Consider the following 12,623-nt stretch of genomic DNA (forward strand, 5'->3'; position numbering starts at 1 on the left):
CGATCTAGAACTAGCAGCCATAGTGTTTGCCCTGAAAATTTGGAGACACTACTTATACGGTGAGAAATGCGAGATCTACACTGACTGTAATAACCCCAATTTTTGAGAAATTTTTGAAACCCTTATGAATAGTGTTTTTGCTGAACGAGAAAACTTTTCATGCCACGCTATGTAGGGGTTCTGTCATTGATCTTATGAGATATTATTAGTACTCTATGAAGTATATAAGTGTATGTAAAGATCGTCAGAATCCAATTCCGAACACTTTGGTTTTTCCCGGAAATCCACAAGATACGGAGAAAATTGAGTATAAGGTAACAGGATAAAAAGGATTTAAATTAAAGGATTATAATAGAGGATCATAAAAAGGAATATAATGTATTGAGAAAGGTTAAGGGAACCTAAGTAATAAGATCCCGGGTATGATCCTTCAAACGATAAACGAGAACGAAAGTTAAGCGAACCGTACAACAGATCAGCGGTCATTAGGCAAACGATTAGGAAGCTAATCAAAGGGATTAATGGGAGTGATGTCATCCAACCAATAGAAAGAAGACAAGGAAGGAAGGATGACATCATGTGGATGATATAAGCATGACATGGGAAGGAGAAGGTGTGGTGGCTTTGTAACCACACAAATCCAAGGGCAAGAAGGTAAATTACTAAATCAAAAACAAAACCAAATCAACCAACCAAAAATCAAGACAAGGCAAAACACAAAATTTTTCTTCTTCTTCATGAAGCTCTCGGGTTCTTTTCTTAAATTTTGAAAGTCCAAGCTCCTCCACTTGTTATTTTCCAAGGTAATTATCCTAGCTTCTCCTAGTTAAGTTACATACTTCCTATAAGTTTAAGCTTCTAAATCCAAGCCAATCTTTTTCTATAAATCATCAAAGAAGATGGTGAATAGTGTTTTCAAGAACTAAAATTTGTGTTCTTGAAGTTTTGTTTAGATTAAGCTTGGATAAGGGCTTTAAAGATGATTCCAAGCCATCCCCTTGATTCTCCACTCTCCAAGGAAGGTATAATCTCTTAACCAAGCTTTGTTATTGAAAGTTAAGAGTAGAAAATGAGTATTAGAGTTCATGAGAGGCTTGATGATTGTGTATGTAGAGATTAATGGGTTTTGGGTTGTTTTTGAAGTTGTAAATCTTGGTTGTTGATTAATGAACTTAAGTGTAGTTTAAATTCATGATAAAGAATAGTATAAATGGTTAATGTGGATTTGTTGGGATTGTTATGATGTGATAAGGATGGATGTTGGTTGTATGTTGGATTTGAGGTTGGTTTGTGGTTGGTTTTGTATGGTTTAAAATTGGGAAATCGCGTAAACATAGCCGTCGTAATGTCCGATTTTCTTTGGACTGTTTTTGTGCATAGCATTATGACCCGAGAACCCCCTGCTAAATTGTGACCACTGCCATGTTTAGATAGCTCATGTTACGAGCTTCGTTTTGATATGTAGTTCGTTCGATTCCGATTTACGGTTTAGGAGAAACGACCGTTTCAAGTAACGGCGTTTCGCGAACGAAACTTTCTCCCTCGCCTTACTTTGGAATGTAGGTTAAAGACCAAAAAGGATTAATTAATGTGTGAAACATTTATGGTAAGTGTGTTAGGCAGTTGGTAAGTCATTCGCGAAGGAATCGCTTTAAAACTCGTAAAGGTTAAGTTATTAAAAATGGTGGAACCGAGAGTACCCGAGTGACTTAAGCGAATCGGTGAGCGTAAAACTAGCATTAGAGTCTAAGTTAGCTAAAGCATAGATTTACAAGTGATTTTGGTTTAATTCCAACTTACTTGTTGTTTATAGGTTACCAGACTCGTCCCGAGCCTTTCTCACCCCCAAGTCGCTCAGGCAAGTTTTCTACCCGTTATACTGTTGTGGTGATATAAATATATGTATATGCATTATCTTGTGATATTGCATGATTGTTATTTAGCAAATGTTGCGATATATTGTAACATGTGATATGGTATATATGCATGCCTGTTTTATATTCTTGAGATATATATCTGTTGGTTTATTTGATAATACCTATGCTAGAGGATAGTTGTATCTTGCATATACCCTTAGTATAGGGACCCAAGGGTGAAAATATTTTCTAAAACCGGGAGTCGAGGATCCCGAGTAGATTTTATATGGATATGGATATATATAAATATATATATATATATATTTATATATATATATGGTTATAGTTTTCCAAACTATTAATCGAATAAGGTTTATTCGATAACTTTAAACTTCATTTTATTATTGAATATTATTTGAATATTCATTTGAGGATGTATGACTCCTTTATTTTATTTAATGAATATTATTTATAATATTCATTCGAGGTATTATGACTCAGCTTATTTTATTTATTGAATATTATTTGAATATTCATTTGAGGATGTATGACTCCTTTCTTTTATTTAATGAATATTATTTATAATATTCATTCGAGGTATTATGACTCAGCTTATTTTATTTATTGAATATTATTTGAATATTCATTTGAGGATCTATGACTCCGATTATTTGCTGAGATATATTCTTTATTTTATTAAAGAATAAGGTGTCGATAATCAAACTTATTTTTGATTATTCAAATAAAGATATTACTTTCGTATAAGTATATCTTTGATTATTTGCTATTCATTTCAAGTATAAGTTTTAATACTTCTACTTCAATTATTTTATAAAGATTATTTTTTTTATGGGAATATTATTTAAATAATAATATTCAGACATTTTCTAAATATTCTGGGGACTGATTTACTTCATTAAATCAGTTTTACTCCAAACACTCTTTAAAGTGTTTTCGAGTCTTTAAAATGATTTTCAAAAGATAGAGCGGATCCCAAAACTATTTTTATATTTAAGATCTTCCTTTTAAAAAAGGGGATTTAAATACTCGCTCAAAACATGGGGGATCCGGCTCGGTGGTGTGTTTTATATTCGCAACAAGGTTGCTGTCTTGGTAAAAGAGTTTTTTTGATTACTTACCCAATATTCGGGAAGTAAAATTCTTGGAACAAGTTAATCCATTAACAGGCATCGCCTGGGAAATATCGGTGAGTTTTCCTTTCCAACTAGATACGACTTCTTGGTGGAGCCGTATCAACAAGTTTCTACTTGGGGAAAGGGGGAAACGAGCTTTACGTTTCAGAGTCATGGATTTCATCTGAACTAGGAGTGGCGTAAGTGGCCGAGTAGCGCCGGCCCAGCCTTATTATATTGGCCCAAATGGCCTGGAAGTTCCGCTAAGGCGGTCCATTCCTTAGGAGTTCAGTGTTCGGTTGACAAGTAAATCCGACAGGTTCTCCTCTACATGTAGAAAATGGTGGGGTTGTACTACTACGACTGATCATCGTAAGTGGTCTTCCTGGCGCGGCAAACTCCCGTAATGAGTTCATCATCCAATTGGATAATTTCTGCAACACTACCCAGAGCACTTCGATGGAAAGGCTACGGTTGGGCGATTGTTGAGTGTTGGCAGGGTCAAGTTTTCAAAATGATGTTTACATCAAATGAAGTATCTCGTAACTTCATTTTATTTTGATAATATTTTAAAGATTTAATCTATTCAAATCTTGTCTTATAGTCTCATCTATGTGATGAACTTTTGAAGCTAATTTATAACTTGAACGGTGGTAGTTCAAGTAGTATTTGGGAAAGATATAAGTATATTGGGGTATTTTGTAACTTCATCTTTTAAACTTATATCTAGTAAATGATTATCTTATGCATGACAAAGATTTTCAGAAAAACGTTGAGACAAGGTTAGATATATGAGATCACCTTGCAACGATATTTTTATACAGTTATACACTGGAATTCTGTGTGTATTATGCATGGAAGAGGACTTCCAATATTTTGAAAAGTATATATGTATATATATATATACTGAATATTTTGCGACTTCATCGCATTAAGATATCAACTTGGTTCATTTCTTTTGACCAAGACTTTCATGAGTATTATGAGTAGGCTCATATATTGTAAATCATTATACATATTATTTTGGTGGGCTTGCTGCTCACCCTTGCTTTATTTCTTCATCACACAACAACAGTTAGGAAAGATGGCCAGACTCCAGCAGACCCAGCGCAAGCGCGTGGGAAGCGTCCTGTGTCTTCCCGTTGATGTTGTAGCTGCTATAGCTGCAGAGGTAGATCTATTGTAGATCAGACCATCTACTTTTGAGAATCAATTATGTATAATTATAACTTGTGGCAGATAATGGCAATTAACTGTAAATTTATCAAGTAATCATTTTGGGTTGTAATAACTTTTAAATTGTGGATTCAAAGACTTGTACTTATTTAAATTTCATCTCTGAGACTATAACGGGTTGTGGTGTGTGTTAGTGTGGGGTCACAGCATAAGGTTATTTATTAATTAAGTGAAGTGATATTGTGGAAAGAAAGACCGTGACGACCCGGATCCCCGACCCCGGATCTGGGGGTGTTACAGAAATGGTATCAGAGCTAAGCGTTATAAACCTCAGAGATGATGGGACGTTAAGATAATAAGTTCACTAAGATAATAAGAACTCTTGCCAAGTTCATAGTCGGGCTACCTAACGTAGTACTGACGGTTAAAACCCTTATGGGAACCCTTATAAATATCGTGATAGGAGCATAGTTCGTTATCGTATATGGTAGCGGGACTCCGAACCCTGAAGTTGAGGAATATCAACGCGATGATGTTTTATTAGTTATTGGAGATCAGATTGTGGATCCGATAGAGTGTCCTAATGCAGGACCGGATGATGTTGATATTGAGGATGTTGTCCTAGTAGGGATAGTTGTTGAGAAGGACCCCATGGAGGATCCTGACAGGATTGGATAAAGGACCACTGATGAATTGATGACCATGGTTTGGTCGACTACCAGAGGTAGGATTGGCCGGTCACTACCGGAGGTTCGTTCAAGTTGTAAAGATAGTAGCCCCTTTAACGCGGCTTACTCGTAAGACTGAGAAGTTCGAATGGACAGAGAAATGCGAGAACAGCTTTCAAGAACTGAAGCAGAGGTTGGTGATGGCCCCTATGCTGGCATTGCCGGATGGAAAAAAAAAAAAAAAAAAAAAGATTTTGTGATTTGTAAGTGACGCTTCGCATAAGGAATTAGGGTGCTTCTTAGCACAGCAAGATAATCGCGTCTGCGTCAAGACAATTAAGGTAATATGAAATTTGATATCACCGCCCATGAGCTTAGGCTCGTGGCAATAGTTTTACCCTAAAGATTGGAGGCACTACTTGTATGGAGAGAAGTGCGAGAATTACCTAAGCCATAAGTGCTCTAGTACATTCTTACGTAGAAAGAGCTCAACATACGCTAGAGGAGGCGGTTAGAGCTAATCAAGAATTATGATTGGCAGATTCTTTATCATTCGGGGTAAGCCAATATGGTGGCTGATGCCCTTAGTAAAAAGGAGAGACTCAAGATGATAATGTCTTTTGGAGAGTTTATAAGAGATTTTGAGAAAATGGAAATAGTAGTGAAGGTAACCGGAGCCGGTACCGAAAAGCTGTTTGAGATAGCAATACAGCCTGAATCATTGGAAAAGATCATATTGTGCCAGTAAAAGTGATGAATGAAGGCAGAGAGCCAACAAATAGGTATGAGATTAATACCGAGAGAGATGATAAGGGAATAATGAGGTATTCCTATAGAATTTGGGTTCCAAAGGTTTAAGAGCTTAAAGATGAAATCTTAGATGAAAGCTAGTTTGAGGAATAAGAGTTAGAGCAAACCCTGAACGTGATAGTCAGGGAGGTTGCCACCAAGACAAAAGGAACCCATAACATGATGAAGTGGAAAATGAGGATTTAAATTATGTAAGATGACCCCAATTATGGGGAGTAGGAAGAAATATTTAGACTGAGGAAACAAAAGTCGAGTAAGGACAGGAGACCCGAGATGGTACCCCTATACGGCAATTCATGGACCTGTCTAAAGAGAACTTAGACTATTATCCCCAACCACCACCCTGAGGAGACAGTGCGGTGGGAAATTCTTTCATGACCTTTAAGTCGCTAAGCTCTCAGAGTTCCAAGGAACAAGCTGACCCAGTCGAGGCAAGAGCCTGGCTAAAGGAAATAGATGAATCATTTGAGATTCTAAATGATTGACGAACCACAAAAGACTATTTTGTCACTTACCCTCCTAAGAGAGAGACCACCCGCTGGTGAAAGGCCAAGGAAGGCACGGAGCAAGAGATTATAATAAACTGATTTAAGTTCAGTCAATTGTTTTCAGGAAAGTACTTCCCAAGGTTATGGAGATAGTGTAAAAACTTTGGAGCTAGAACAAAAGTGGATGAGTATGATGAATTATGAATCTAAGTCGTAAAAGTGGTCAAGATTCGTTCTGAGGACACGAATCCAGAATGACGGGATGTTTGAAATCAATGCTTATATTGTGATTGGTTTGTGAAATAATGATAAGAGAAAGGAAAATAAAAAGAAACTGAAGTGGAAAGGAATATAAAGGCAATAGAGTTTGAGGAATGATAAGGGAGTTGGGTATGAGGAAACCCTAAAGACTCATAGCAATAGAAATAGAAAAGTATGTAATCGTCAGGATGATGATGATCCACCATGAGTTAAAATTGATGGTTGAAGGCATAAGAGATACATATATTGTACCCCTTTTAAGTTGGGAGGATTCGAGGAAACCTTGAGATAATTCGAAGGATAAATAATGAGACGAGGATAGACTGAGGAGACAAGAAAGTAAGAAATCAGGAAAAAAAAAAAAAAAAAAAAAAAAAAAAAAAAAAAAAAATTTTGGATGAAGGAAGTGACCTTCAATAATGTGAAATGTAAGACCGGTGGCTCGATACCCAGAAAGGGAGACGCCAGGTATGAGAGATATCCCAACATTGAGATGACTGTGGAGATAAACAACAAAAGTAAATAAGGAATTATTAAGAAGAGGTTCACGTTGAACATGACCAATATCTTCCAGAACATCCATGTTATCGTTACCAGATTAGGCAAGAAAAGCGGATAACCGTTGTTATCTTTTGGAGGCCATTTTGATTAACCTCATTTTGTATACAGATGTTATTGTGAAATTAGGCATTTACTATCGAGGTGGGAATGATTGAATAAGATACCCATATCAGGGATATATGACTTTATTTATCCATGGAAGGATGCTTGTACCTTTTTAAAGGTGGAATTAAGGATAGAACATCGGTAACTTAAAACGAATCCTAGGGGAATGCATAAAGGTTGGCATTTCACCCTTAATAGGGATAGTATGAGTTTTGACAGTATGAATTGGAAAGGATTAAGGTAATAATAACCTTTAAGGATCAGTGGAGAAATTCTTCAGGAGTATATAGACAATGGTTCTACTATTAGTAAATGGTATTGTGATATGCCCTGTATCTAGGGAATACAGGAGGAACGATTGAAGGATAACCTTAGAGGTTTTATAAGGAAAAAGGTAATATTCAAAATTCTCAAGAATGGAAATGGGGATAAAGGAAATATGACGTAATTATAATGATGCCAAATGGGGCACGTGTTAAACCACGAGAAAGTATGGATCAAACCAGTAAAGGTTGAAATTGTTCTAGGCAATTAGGACTTAAGATAAAAGATGTTCTAAGTATAGTTGAGAGTCAGTCGTGACAGTGATTAACCTCTAAAGACTGAGGCAATAACTTATGGAAAAATGGTGATTTTTTTTTTACTCATCAGATTTTAAGGAATACATCTTCACATAAGCTGTGATTGAAATGAGGTAGGAAATTATTTGGAGGTGGTTAAAATGACATTGACTGTAAGGAAATTGTACTATCAGGAAAGGCCAAAGAGGTGGCCGACACTTTAAAGGTAAGAGGATAATTATAGGCACTTGTGCCAAAGGAATACAGTGATGATGGTTAAAACTGTGAAGGTTGTATTATGGTTTGGAAGATTGACATTCCTTCTGATGACTGTGCAATACCCAACCGTAATAGTAGTTAGTAAAGGTTTAATTCGTGTAATCGCCATGAGCGGGCTATCTATCTCAGAAGATACTATCTTGAGATAAGCCAGGACCATAGTTCAAAAAGGACTAAACAAACCTTTGAGTTAAGTCTTCTATTGAAGGCATATGATTAAGAATGGTATTAACCTGCTATCGTTACTTTGAGCGAAACTCTCCTGCAAATTTTATCTGCTTCATGTCATGAAAGTACGTCAGAGTTTGGAGTGTTCTTCATGAATTGTGATTGGTGGTTATGTTAACTCCTTAGGAGAATTAGATACGAGATGTATGGACTCCGTATGGTTAGTTATTAAGACTTCATGGAAAATGAATGACTACAGTAGGTCAGTGGTGGACCATAGTAAGGCAGTAATGATTCTGCGATTAATGAGCTGATTACAACCGTGAGAGTTGTATTGGAATGGGTGTTGAGATTGAGTACCACTAATCGGGTAGTGGTAGTGTATAAGTTATCATTGATAGACTAATTAAGTAGAGTATCTACCTAGTGAATAATTATTCTTTCTTATCAATAGAGAGTCGTATTATTATACAAGGAAGGTTGCGGTGCAAGCATAGAATTCAAGTAACGATGATGTCTAGAATGAGATCCCAGATTCGATTTTCGATGTCGAGGGAGTTTCAAAGGTAATTGTGTATAAGCTCGAGGAAGAGCATGGGTCCATAGAATGATGGACGGGATAGCGAAAATATTTAGGCACGTGAAATGCGATGCTATAATACTTGATGTTGATTAAATACATACATGTTTTGTTCTTCTATGACAAACCTCTATAGTTCAGAGGTAGGTTCCAAGCCAGATATTTTGTGGCAGTATATTTTTTTTTTTTTCATATATACAATTCTCTTCAGTTCGTTCTTTTCTCTTCTTTTCATTTCATGTAAGCTGAGAAGAACAACCCTTCCAGAAGGGGAGGTATTGCCGAATGACTATCTATCTTTGTGATAGAAGCCTAGTAGGATACCATCTATTGTTTAGTTGCTTGTCAAGTACTAAAGGCTGGCCACCTTCTGTACTAACTATGCGATATAACAAGTGTTCATGATCATAGTGATCTCTCAACAAATTCCTTTAATTCTATTTGATTGATCAAATTTTGGAAAATAGAAACAGCTGAAAAAGGAGTAATAAAGTTGTGGTAGTATTCGGAATGGAAACACATTCGTGATACTAAGGTTGACGTGGTTATTAAAAGGTTATAGAACGCTAACGAGCAAAAGTATAACCAGTATAATATTAGGAACGGAAGGTAGTAGTGATTACGAACTGGAAAAGAATGGGTATTGAGAAGTAAAAGCTTTAATGTTAAAAGCTATAATGAGAGTCTGTGCAATAGACTTGAAAGAATTTGGAATGATCACTTAATTCGGATTGAGTTATCTTACGACAATAGATCATATGTCATTATCGAGATGTCGCCTTATGAGATCCTTGAGGGAAGACAATGTCGATCTCCCTTATGTTAGGATGAAGTTGTAGAGCGCAAGATACTCGGACCCGCAGTAGTCCAAAAGATCAAGGATATGATAGATCTAATCAGAGGACGGCTGGTAGTAGCCCAAGATGGACATGATAAGTATGTTGATTTGACACGAAAGGATAAAGAGTATGAAATAAGGGACCTAGTAATGTTATAGGTATCCCTTGGAAAGGATTGATGAGGTTCGGAAAGAAAGGAAAGCTAAGTCTACAATTTGTTGGACCCTTGGATATATTAAGACGTTTGGGAAGTTAGCATATAAGCTAGCCCTAACCCCGAATATGTAGCAAGTTCATAACGTGTTCCACGTATCAATGTTAAGGAAGTGTAATTCAGATGCCAGATAAATAGGGGCATATGAGCGCATAGATATGCAACCCGACGTAACCTATATGGAGCAACCAGGAAGGGTTATAGAGTGAAAAGGAACGAGTGCTTAGGAGAAGGATTATCAAACTAGGCAGAGTTTGGTGGTAGAACCACAATGTGGAAAACTGACTCGAGAGTTAGAAAGTGTAATGCTAAGAAAGTATCCCCATTTGTTTTCTATCTGATTCCGGGACGGAATCCTTTTAAGGAGGGGAGACTGTAATAACCCCAATTTTTGAGAAATTTTTGAAACCCTTATGAATAGTGTTTTTGCTGAACGAGAAAACTTTTCATGCCACGCTATGTAGGGGTTCTGTCATTGATCTTATGAGATATTATTAGTACTCTATGAAGTATATAAGTGTATGTAAAGATCGTCAGAATCCAATTCCGAACACTTTGGTTTTTCCCGGAAATCCACAAGATACGGAGAAAATTGAGTATAAGGTAACAGGATAAAAAGGATTTAAATTAAAGGATTATAATAGAGGATCATAAAAAGGAATATAATGTATTGAGAAAGGTTAAGGGAACCTAAGTAATAAGATCCCGGGTATGATCCTTCAAACGATAAACGAGAACGAAAGTTAAGCGAACCGTACAACAGATCAGCGGTCATTAGGCAAACGATTAGGAAGCTAATCAAAGGGATTAATGGGAGTGATGTCATCCAACCAATAGAAAGAAGACAAGGAAGGAAGGATGACATCATGTGGATGATATAAGCATGACATGGGAAGGAGAAGGTGTGGTGGCTTTGTAACCACACAAATCCAAGGGCAAGAAGGTAAATTACTAAATCAAAAACAAAACCAAATCAACCAACCAAAAATCAAGACAAGGCAAAACACAAAATTTTTCTTCTTCTTCATGAAGCTCTCGGGTTCTTTTCTTAAATTTTGAAAGTCCAAGCTCCTCCACTTGTTATTTTCCAAGGTAATTATCCTAGCTTCTCCTAGTTAAGTTACATACTTCCTATAAGTTTAAGCTTCTAAATCCAAGCCAATCTTTTTCTATAAATCATCAAAGAAGATGGTGAATAGTGTTTTCAAGAACTAAAATTTGTGTTCTTGAAGTTTTGTTTAGATTAAGCTTGGATAAGGGCTTTAAAGATGATTCCAAGCCATCCCCTTGATTCTCCACTCTCCAAGGAAGGTATAATCTCTTAACCAAGCTTTGTTATTGAAAGTTAAGAGTAGAAAATGAGTATTAGAGTTCATGAGAGGCTTGATGATTGTGTATGTAGAGATTAATGGGTTTTGGGTTGTTTTTGAAGTTGTAAATCTTGGTTGTTGATTAATGAACTTAAGTGTAGTTTAAATTCATGATAAAGAATAGTATAAATGGTTAATGTGGATTTGTTGGGATTGTTATGATGTGATAAGGATGGATGTTGGTTGTATGTTGGATTTGAGGTTGGTTTGTGGTTGGTTTTGTATGGTTTAAAATTGGGAAATCGCGTAAACATAGCCGTCGTAATGTCCGATTTTCTTTGGACTGTTTTTGTGCATAGCATTATGACCCGAGAACCCCCTGCTAAATTGTGACCACTGCCATGTTTAGATAGCTCATGTTACGAGCTTCGTTTTGATATGTAGTTCGTTCGATTCCGATTTACGGTTTAGGAGAAACGACCGTTTCAAGTAACGGCGTTTCGCGAACGAAACTTTCTCCCTCGCCTTACTTTGGAATGTAGGTTAAAGACCAAAAAGGATTAATTAATGTGTGAAACATTTATGGTAAGTGTGTTAGGCAGTTGGTAAGTCATTCGCGAAGGAATCGCTTTAAAACTCGTAAAGGTTAAGTTATTAAAAATGGTGGAACCGAGAGTACCCGAGTGACTTAAGCGAATCGGTGAGCGTAAAACTAGCATTAGAGTCTAAGTTAGCTAAAGCATAGATTTACAAGTGATTTTGGTTTAATTCCAACTTACTTGTTGTTTATAGGTTACCAGACTCGTCCCGAGCCTTTCTCACCCCCAAGTCGCTCAGGCAAGTTTTCTACCCGTTATACTGTTGTGGTGATATAAATATATGTATATGCATTATCTTGTGATATTGCATGATTGTTATTTAGCAAATGTTGCGATATATTGTAGCATGTGATATGGTATATATGCATGCCTGTTTTATATTCTTGAGATATATATCTGTTGGTTTATTTGATAATACCTATGCTAGAGGATAGTTGTATCTTGCATATACCCTTAGTATAGGGACCCAAGGGTGAAAATATTTTCTAAAACCGGGAGTCGAGGATCCCGAGTAGATTTTATATGGATATGGATATATATAAATATATATATATATATATTTATATATATATATGGTTATAGTTTTCCAAACTATTAATCGAATAAGGTTTATTCGATAACTTTAAACTTCATTTTATTATTGAATATTATTTGAATATTCATTTGAGGATGTATGACTCCTTTATTTTATTTAATGAATATTATTTATAATATTCATTCGAGGTATTATGACTCAGCTTATTTTATTTATTGAATATTATTTGAATATTCATTTGAGGATGTATGACTCCTTTCTTTTATTTAATGAATATTATTTATAATATTCATTCGAGGTATTATGACTCAGCTTATTTTATTTATTGAATATTATTTGAATATTCATTTGAGGATCTATGACTCCGATTATTTGCTGAGATATATTCTTTATTTTATTAAAGAATAAGGTGTCGATAATCAAACTTATTTTTGATTATTCAAATAAAGATATTACTTTCGTATAAGTATATCTTTGATTA

The sequence above is a fragment of the Apium graveolens genome, chromosome 8 (assembly GCF_009905375.1).
Source record: "Apium graveolens cultivar Ventura chromosome 8, ASM990537v1, whole genome shotgun sequence".
Lineage (NCBI taxonomy): Eukaryota > Viridiplantae > Streptophyta > Magnoliopsida > Apiales > Apiaceae > Apium > Apium graveolens.